At 54.4% G+C, this 9785-nt stretch overlaps 1 protein-coding gene across 3 annotated transcripts in view; it reads right to left on the reverse strand.

Annotated features, from left to right (window-relative positions):
* LOC141164556 (uncharacterized) overlaps positions 1 to 3009 on the reverse strand; it is a 101389-nt gene extending 98380 nt beyond the window's left edge. For 2 of the 3 annotated variants that reach the window (XM_073649959.1, XM_073649953.1), the window contains exon 1: positions 2905 to 2997. The gene's annotated coding sequence lies outside the window, so the exon portion shown is untranslated. Of the gene's footprint in view, positions 1 to 2904 lie in introns of all 3 variants that reach the window. The other variant, XM_073649945.1, reaches the window with a different exon arrangement.
* Positions 3010 to 9785: the final 6776 nt, after the last annotated feature.

Consider the following 9785-nt stretch of genomic DNA (forward strand, 5'->3'; position numbering starts at 1 on the left):
CTGTATGGAGCATTATATAGGGTCCATTATTCTGTATAGAGCAATATATGGGGTCCATTATTCTGTATGGAGCAATATATGGGGCCCATTAATCTGTATGGAGCATTATATGGGGCCCATTATTCTGTATGGAGCATTATCTGGGTCCATTATTCTGTATGGAGCAATATATGGGGCCTATTATTCTGTATGGAACATTATATGGGGTCCATTATTCTGTATGGAGCATTATATGGGGTCCAGTATTCTGTACGGAGCATTATATGGAGTCCAATATTCTATATTGAGCATTATATGGGTCCATTATTCTCTATGGAGCAATATATGGGGCCCATTATTATGTATGGAGCATTATATGGGTACTAGTATTCTGTATGGAGGACTATGTGGGGCCCATTATTCTGTATGGAGCATTATATGGGGTCCATTATTCTGTATGGAGCATTATATGGGGCCCATTATTCTGTATGGAGCATTATATGAGGTCCATTATTCTGTATGGAGCATTATATGGGGTCCATTATTCTGTATGGAGCATTATATGGGGCCCATTATTCTGTATGGAGCAATATATGAGGCCCATTATACTGTATGGAGCAATATATGAGGCCCATTATACTGTATCGAGCATTATAAAGGTCCCATTATTCCGTATAGAGAAATATATGGAACCCATTATACTGTATGGAGCATTATATGGGGTCCATCATTCTGTATGGAGCATTATATTGGGTCCATTATTCTGTATGGAGCAATATATGGGGTCCATTATTCTGTATGGAGCATTATATGGGACCCATTATTCTGTATGGAACATTATATGGGGCCCATTATTCAGTATGGAGCATTATATGGGGCCCATTATTCTGTATGGAGCAATATATGGGGTCCATTATTCTGTATGGAGCATTATATGGGACCCATTATTCTGTATGGAGCATTATATGGGGCACATTATTCTGTAAGAAGCATTATATGGGGTCCATTATTCTTTATGGAGTATTATATGGGGCCCAGTGTTCTGTATTGAGGACTATGTGTGGCCCATTATTCTGTATGGAGCATTATATGGGGTCCATTATTCTTTATGGAGCATTATATCGGGCTTATAATACTGTATGGAGCATTATATGGGGTCCACTATTCTGTATGGAACATTATATAGGGGTCATTATACTGTATGGAGGACTATGTGGGGCCATTATACTGTATGGAGGACTATGTAGGGCCATTATTCTGTATGGAGGACTTTGTGGAGCCATTATTCTGTATGGAGGACTATGTGGGGCCATTATTCTGTATGGAGGACTATGTGGGGCCATTATTCTGTATGGAGGACTATGTGGGGCCATTATACTGTATGGAGGACTATGTGGGGCCATTATTCTGTATGGAGGACTATGTGGGGCCATTATTCTGTATGGAGGACTATGTGGAGCCCATTATTCTGTATGGAGGACTATGTGGAGCCCATTATACTGTATGGAGGACTTTGTGGAGCCAATTATACTGTATGGAGGGCTATGTGGGGCCATTATACTGTATGGAGGACTATGCGGAGCCCATTATACTGTATGGAGGACTATGTGGGGGCCATTATACTGTATGGAGGACTATGTGGAGCCATTATACTGTATGGAGGGCTATGTGGGGGCCATTATACTGTATGGAGGACTATGTGGGGCCCATTATACTGTATGGAGGACTATGTGGGGCCCATTATTCTGTATGGAGGACTATGTGGAGCCCATTATACTGTATGGAGGACTATGTGGGGCCCATTATTCTGTATGGAGGACTATGTGGAGCCCATTATACTGTATGGAGGACTATGTGGGGCCCATTATACTGTATGGAGGACTATGTGGGGCCCATTATACTGTATGGAGGACTATGTGGGGCCCATTATTCTGTATGGAGGACTATGTGGAGCCCATTATACTGTATGGAGGACTTTGTGGAGCCATTATTCTGTATGGAGGACTATGTGGGGCCATTATACTGTATGGAGGACTATATGGGGCCCATTATACTGTATGGAGGACTATGTGGGGCCATTATACTCTATGGAGCATTATATGGGGCCATTATACTGTATGGAGGACTATGTGGGACCATTATACTGTATGGAGGACTATGTGGGGCCATTATACTGTATGGAGGGCTATGTGGGGCCATTATACTGTATGGGGGACTATGTGGGGCCATTATACTCTATGGAGCATTATATGGGGCCATTATACTGTATGGAGGACTATGTGGGGCCATTATACTGTATGGAGGACTGTGTGGGGCCATTGTATTGTATGGAGGACTATGTGGGGCCATTATACTGTATGGAGGACTATGTGGAGCCCATTATACTGTATGGAGGACTATGTGGGGCCATTATACTGTATGGAGGACTATGTGGAGCCCATTATACTGTATGGAGGACTTTGTGGAGCCATTATTCTGTATGGAGGACTATGTGGACACATTATACTGTATGGAGGACTTTGTGGAGCCATTATTCTGTATGGAGGACTATGTGGGGCCATTATACTGTATGGAGGACTATACTGTACGGTCTGCACTGTGCGCTGTGAGGATTCTTAGGTTTGTGAGATGTTGTAGAATTTACTATAGATATCACTCATGTAATCTAAGCAGTGAAATCATTGACATTGTATTATATATATATTTATATATATTTCTCTGCGGTATCTCCACATCTTGAATGTGTTAAAATTGTCAGTGAGTCTCTGTCGCCCGGGGACCACGAAAACCTGGAGCAGGCGAGGACAGACAGAGAAGTGTTGGCAGGTGGGAGCAGGGGAGGCCGATGGCTGTCTGTGCTTACAGACACAGTGTCCCACATTGTATATCCCAAATCGCACCCCTGATATAGGGCTGAGAGCTGACCTGGACTGCACCGGACACTGCGGCTTCTCACTCGCTTGTGTGTAGCCTGGAGCTGCTGCTGCTCCACAGAGCGGTGACGTCACAGGAAGGGGCGGGGCCTCAAGTGCAGACCTGACACCAGGAAGCAGCGCTGTACTGCGACTGCTGGAGATGAGATGAGGGTTGTGTGGAGGATCCTGAGGGGCCGCACTATGGAGCAGGGGGAGATGAGATGAGGGTTGTGTGGAGGATCCTGAGGGGCCGCACTATGGAGCAGGGGGAGATGAGATGAGGGCTGTGTGGAGGATCCTGAGGGGCCGCACTATGGAGCAGGGGGAGATGAGATGAGGGTTGTGTGGAGGATCCTGAGGGGCCGCACTATGGAGCAGGGGGAGATGAGATGAGGGTTGTGTGGAGGATCCTGAGGGGCCGCACTATGGAGCAGGGGGAGATGAGATGAGGGTTGTGTGGAGGATCCTGAGAGTACTGAGGGGCCTCACTATTGAGCAGGGGGAGATGAGATGAGGGTTGTGTGGAGGATCCTGAGAGGACTGAGGGGCCGCACTATGGAGCAGGGGGAGATGAGATGAGGGTTGTGTGGAGGATCCTGAGGTGCTGCACTATGGAGCAGGGGGAGATAAGATGAGGGTTGTGTGGAGGATGCTGAGGGGCCGCACTATGGAGCAGGGGGAGATAAGATGAGGGTTGTGTGGAGGATCCTGAGAGTACTGAGGGGCCTCACTATTGAGCAGGGGGAGATGAGATGAGGGTTGTGTGGAGGATCCTGAGAGGACTGAGGGGCCGCACTATGGAGCAGGGGGAGATGAGATGAGGGTTGTGTGGAAGATCCTGAGGGGCCGCACTATGGAGCAGGGGGAGATGAGATGAGGGTTGTGTGGAGGATCCTGAGGGGCCGCACTATGGAGCAGGGGGAGATGAGATGAGGGTTGTGTGGAGGATCCTGAGAGTACTGAGGGGCCTCACTATTGAGCAGGGGGAGATGAGATGAGGGTTGTGTGGAGGATCCTGAGAGGACTGAGGGGCCGCACTATGGAGCAGGGGGAGATGAGATGAGGGTTGTGTGGAGGATCCTGAGGTGCTGCACTATGGAGCAGGGGGAGATAAGATGAGGGTTGTGTGGAGGATGCTGAGGGGCCGCACTATGGAGCAGGGGGAGATAAGATGAGGGTTGTGTGGAGGATCCTGAGAGTACTGAGGGGCCTCACTATTGAGCAGGGGGAGATGAGATGAGGGTTGTGTGGAGGATCCTGAGGTGCTGCACTATGGAGCAGGGGGAGATAAGATGAGGGTTGTGTGGAGGATCCTGAGAGGACTGAGGGGCCGCACTATGGAGCAGGGGGATATGAGATGAGGGTTGTGTGGAGGATCCTGAGGGGCCGCACTGCGGAGCAGGGGGAGATGAGATGAGGGTTGTGTGGAGGATCCTGAGGGGCCGCACTATGGAGCAGGGGGAGATGAGATGAGGGTTGTGTGGAGGATCCTGAGGGGCCGCACTATGGAGCAGGGGGAGATGAGATGAGGGTTGTGTGGAGGATCCTGAGGGGCTCCACTGTGGAGCAGGGGGAGATGAGATGAGGGCTGTGTGGAGGATCCTGAGGGGCCGCACTGCGGAGCAGGGGGAGATGAGATGAGGGTTGTGTGGAGGATCCTGAGGGGCCGCACTGTGGAGCAGGGGGAGATGAGATGGGGGTTGTGTGGAGGAACCTGAGGGGCCGCACTATGGAGCAGGGGGAGATGAGATGAGGGTTGTGTGGAGGATCCTGAGGGGCTGCACTATGGAGCAGGGGAAGATGAGATGAGGGTTGTGTGGAGGATCCTGAGGGGCCGCACTGTGGAGCAGGGGTAGATGAGATGAGGGTTGTGTGGAGAATCCTGGGGGGCTGCACTATGGAGCAGGGAGAGATGAGATGAGGGTTGTGTGGAGAATCCTGGGGGGCTGCACTATGGAGCAGGGAGAGATGAGATGAGGGTTGTGTGGAGGATCCTGAGGTGGCCACACTATGAAGCAGGGAAACATGAGATGAGGGTTGTGTGGAGGATCCTGCGGGGCCGCACTATGGAGCAGGGGGAGATGAGATGAGGGTTGTGTGGAGGATCCTGCGGGGCCGCACTATGGAGCAGGGGGAGATGAGATGAGGGTTGTGTGGAGGATCCTGAGGGGCTGCACTATGGAGCAGGGGAAGATGAGATGAGGGTTGTGTGGAGGATCCTGAGAGGACTGAGGGGCCTCACTATGGAGCAGGGGGAGAGGAGATGAGGGATGTGTGGAGGATCCTGAGGGGCCGCATTATGGATCAGGGGGAGATGAGATGAGAGTTGTGTGGAGGATCCTGAAGGGACCGCAATATGGAGCAGGGGGAGATGAGATGAGGGTTGTGTGGAGGATCCTGAGGGGCCGCACTATGGAGCAGGGGGAGATGAGATGAGGGTTGTGTGGAGGATCCTGAGGGGCCGCACTATGGAGCAGGGGGAGATGAGATGAGGGTTGTGTGGAGGATCCTGAGGGGCTGCACTGTGGAGCAGGGGGAGATGAGATGAGGGTTGTGTGGAGGATCCTGCGGGGCCGCACTATGGAGCAGGGGGAGAGGAGATGAGGGTTGTGTGGAGGATCCTGAGGGGCTGCACTATGGAGCAGGGGAAGATGAGATGAGGGTTGTGTGTAGGATCCTGAGAGGACTGAGGGGCCTCACTATGGAGCAGGGGGAGAGGAGATGAGGGATGTGTGGAGGATCCTGAGGGGCTGCACTATGGAGCAGGGGGAGAGGAGATGAGGGATGTGTGGAGGATCCTGAGGGGCTGCACTATGGAGAAGGGGGAGATGAGACGAGGGTTGTGTGGAGGGTCCGCACTATGGAGCAGGGGGAGATGAGATGAGGGTTGTGTGGATGATCCTGAGGGGCCGCACTATTGAGCAGGGGGAGATGAGATGAGAGTTGTGTGGAGGATCCTGAGGGGCCGCACTATGGAGCAGGGGGAGATGAGATGAGGGTTGTGTGGAGGATCCTGAGAGGACTGAGGGGCCGCACTATGGAGCAGGGGGAGATGAGATGAGGGTTGTGTGGAGGATCCTGAGGGGCTGCACTGTGGAGCAGGGGGATATGAGATGAGGGTTGTGTGGAGGATCCTGAGGGGCCGCACTATGGAGCAGGGGGAGATGAGATGAGGGTTGTGTGGGGGATCTTGAGGGGCCGCACTATGGAGCAGGGGGAGATCAGATGAGGGTTATGTGGAGGATCCTGAGGGGCTGCACTATGGAGCAGGGGGAGATGAGATGAGGGTTGTGTGGAGGATCCTGAGGGGCCGCACTATGGAGCAGGAGGAGATGAGATGAGGGTTGTGTGGAGGATCCTGAGGAGCTGCACTATGGAGCAGGGGAAGATGAGATGAGGGTTGTGTGGAGGATCCTGAGAGGACTGAGGGGCCGCACAGTGGAGCAGGGGGAGATGAGATGAGGGTTGTGTGGAGGATCCTGAGGGGCCGCACAGTGGAGCAGGGGAAGATGAGATGAGGGTTGTGTGGAGGATCCTGAGGGGCCGCACTATGGAGCAGGGGGAGATGAGATGAGGGTTGTGTGGAGGATCCTGAGAAGACTAAGGGGCCTCACTCTGGAGGAGGGGGAGATGAGATGAGGGTTGTGTGAAGGATCCTGAGAAGACTGAGGGGCTGCACTATGGAGCAGGGGGAGATGAGATGAGGGTTGTGTGGAGGATCCTGAGAGTACTGAGGGGCCTCACTATTGAGCAGGGGGAGATGAGATGAGGGTTGTGTGGAGGATCCTGAGGGGCCGCACTATGGAGCAGGGGGAGATGAGATGAGGGTTGTGTGGAGGATCCTGAGGGGCCGCACTATGGAGCAGGGGGAGATGAGATGAGGGTTGTGTGGAGGATCCTGAGGGGCCGCACTATGGAGCAGGGGGAGATGAGATGAGGGTTGTGTGGAGGATCCTGAGGGGCTCCACTGTGGAGCAGGGGGAGATGAGATGAGGGCTGTGTGGAGGATCCTGAGGGGCCGCACTGCGGAGCAGGGGGAGATGAGATGAGGGTTGTGTGGAGGATCCTGAGGGGCCGCACTGTGGAGCAGGGGGAGATGAGATGAGGGTTGTGTGGAGGAACCTGAGGGGCCGCACTATGGAGCAGGGGGAGATGAGATGAGGGTTGTGTGGAGGATCCTGAGGGGCTGCACTATGGAGCAGGGGAAGATGAGATGAGGGTTGTGTGGAGGATCCTGAGGGGCCGCACTGTGGAGCAGGGGTAGATGAGATGAGGGTTGTGTGGAGAATCCTGGGGGGCTGCACTATGGAGCAGGGAGAGATGAGATGAGGGTTGTGTGGAGGATCCTGAGGTGGCCACACTATGAAGCAGGGAAAGATGAGATGAGGGTTGTGTGGAGGATCCTGCGGGGCCGCACTATGGAGCAGGGGGAGATGAGATGAGGGTTGTGTGGAGGATCCTGCGGGGCCGCACTATGGAGCAGGGGGAGATGAGATGAGGGTTGTGTGGAGGATCCTGAGGGGCTGCACTATGGAGCAGGGGAAGATGAGATGAGGGTTGTGTGGAGGATCCTGAGAGGACTGAGGGGCCTCACTATGGAGCAGGGGGAGAGGAGATGAGGGATGTGTGGAGGATCCTGAGGGGCCGCATTATGGATCAGGGGGAGATGAGATGAGAGTTGTGTGGAGGATCCTGAGGGGACCGCAATATGGAGCAGGGGGAGATGAGATGAGGGTTGTGTGGAGGATCCTGAGGGGCCGCACTATGGAGCAGGGGGAGATGAGATGAGGGTTGTGTGGAGGATCCTGAGGGGCCGCACTATGGAGCAGGGGGAGATGAGATGAGGGTTGTGTGGAGGATCCTGAGGGGCTGCACTGTGGAGCAGGGGGAGATGAGATGAGGGTTGTGTGGAGGATCCTGCGGGGCCGCACTATGGAGCAGGGGGAGAGGAGATGAGGGTTGTGTGGAGGATCCTGAGGGGCTGCACTATGGAGCAGGGGAAGATGAGATGAGGGTTGTGTGTAGGATCCTGAGAGGACTGAGGGGCCTCACTATGGAGCAGGGGGAGAGGAGATGAGGGATGTGTGGAGGATCCTGAGGGGCTGCACTATGGAGCAGGGGGAGAGGAGATGAGGGATGTGTGGAGGATCCTGAGGGGCTGCACTATGGAGCAGGGGGAGAGGAGATGAGGGATGTGTGGAGGATCCTGAGGGGCTGCACTATGGAGAAGGGGTAGATGAGACGAGGGTTGTGTGGAGGGTCCGCACTATGGAGCAGGGGGAGATGAGATGAGGGTTGTGTGGATGATCCTGAGGGGCCGCACTATGGAGCAGGGGGAGATGAGATGAGAGTTGTGTGGAGGATCCTGAGGGGCCGCACTATGGAGCAGGGGGAGATGAGATGAGGGTTGTGTGGAGGATCCTGAGAGGACTGAGGTGCCGCACTATGGAGCAGGGGGAGATGAGATGAGGGTTGTGTGGAGGATCCTGAGGGGCTGCACTGTGGAGCAGGGGGATATGAGATGAGGGTTGTGTGGAGGATCCTGAGGGGCCGCACTATGGAGCAGGGGGAGATGAGATGAGGGTTGTGTGGGGGATCTTGAGGGGCCGCACTATGGAGCAGGGGGAGATCAGATGAGGGTTATGTGGAGGATCCTGAGGGGCTGCACTATGGAGCAGGGGGAGATGAGATGAGGGTTGTGTGGAGGATCCTGAGGGGCCGCACTATGGAGCAGGAGGAGATGAGATGAGGGTTGTGTGGAGGATCCTGAGGAGCTGCACTATGGAGCAGGGGAAGATGAGATGAGGGTTGTGTGGAGGATCCTGAGAGGACTGAGGGGCCGCACAGTGGAGCAGGGGGAGATGAGATGAGGGTTGTGTGGAGGATCCTGAGGGGCCGCACAGTGGAGCAGGGGAAGATGAGATGAGGGTTGTGTGGAGGATCCTGAGAGGACTGAGGGGCCGCACTATGGAGCAGGGGGAGATGAGATGAGGGTTGTGTGGAGGATCCTGAGAAGACTGAGGGGCCTTACTCTGGAGGAGGGGGAGATGAGATGAGGGTTGTGTGAAGGATCCTGAGAAGACTGAGGGGCCGCACAGTGGAGCAGGGGAAGATGAGATGAGGGTTGTGTGGAGGATCCTGAGAGGACTGAGGGGCCGCACTATGGAGCAGGGGGAGATGAGATGACGGTTGTGTGGAGGATCCTGAGGGGCCGCACTATGGATCAGGGGGAGATGAGATGAAGGTTGTGTGGGGGATCCTGAGGGGCCGCACTATGGAGCAGGGGCAGATGAGATGAGGGTTGTGTGGAGGATCCTGAGGGGCCGCACTATGGAGCAGATGGAGATGAGATGAGGGTTGTGTGGGGGATCCTGAGGGGCCAGCACTATGGAGCAGGGGGAGATGAGATGAGGGTTGTGTGGAGGATCCTGAGGGGCTGCACTATGGAGTAGGGGGAGATGAGATGAGGGTTGTGTGGAGGATCCTGAGGGGCCGCACTATGGAGCAGGGGGAGATGAGATGAGGGTTGTGTGGAGGATCCTGAGGAGCTGCACTATGGAGCAGGGGAAGATGAGATGAGGGTTGTGTGGAGGATCCTGAGAGGACTGAGGGGCCTCACTATGGAGCAGGGGGAGAGGAGATGAGGGTTGTGTGGAGGATCCTGAGAGGCCGCACTATGGAGCAGGGGTAGATGAGATGAGGGTTGTGTGGAGGATCCTGAGGGGCTGCACTATGGAGCAGGGGGAGATGAGATGAGGGTTGTGTGGAGAATCCTGAGGGGCCGCACTGTGGAGCAGGGGGAAATGAGATGAGGGTTGTGTGGAGGATCCTGAGGGGCCGCACTATGGAGCAGGGGGTGATGAGATGAGGGTTGTGTGGAGGATCTTGAGA

This window comes from Phyllobates terribilis, unplaced genomic scaffold (assembly GCF_046119375.1).
Source record: "Phyllobates terribilis strain yellow unplaced genomic scaffold, ASM4611937v1 Scaffold_1__5_contigs__length_1240528914, whole genome shotgun sequence".
Lineage (NCBI taxonomy): Eukaryota > Metazoa > Chordata > Amphibia > Anura > Dendrobatidae > Phyllobates > Phyllobates terribilis.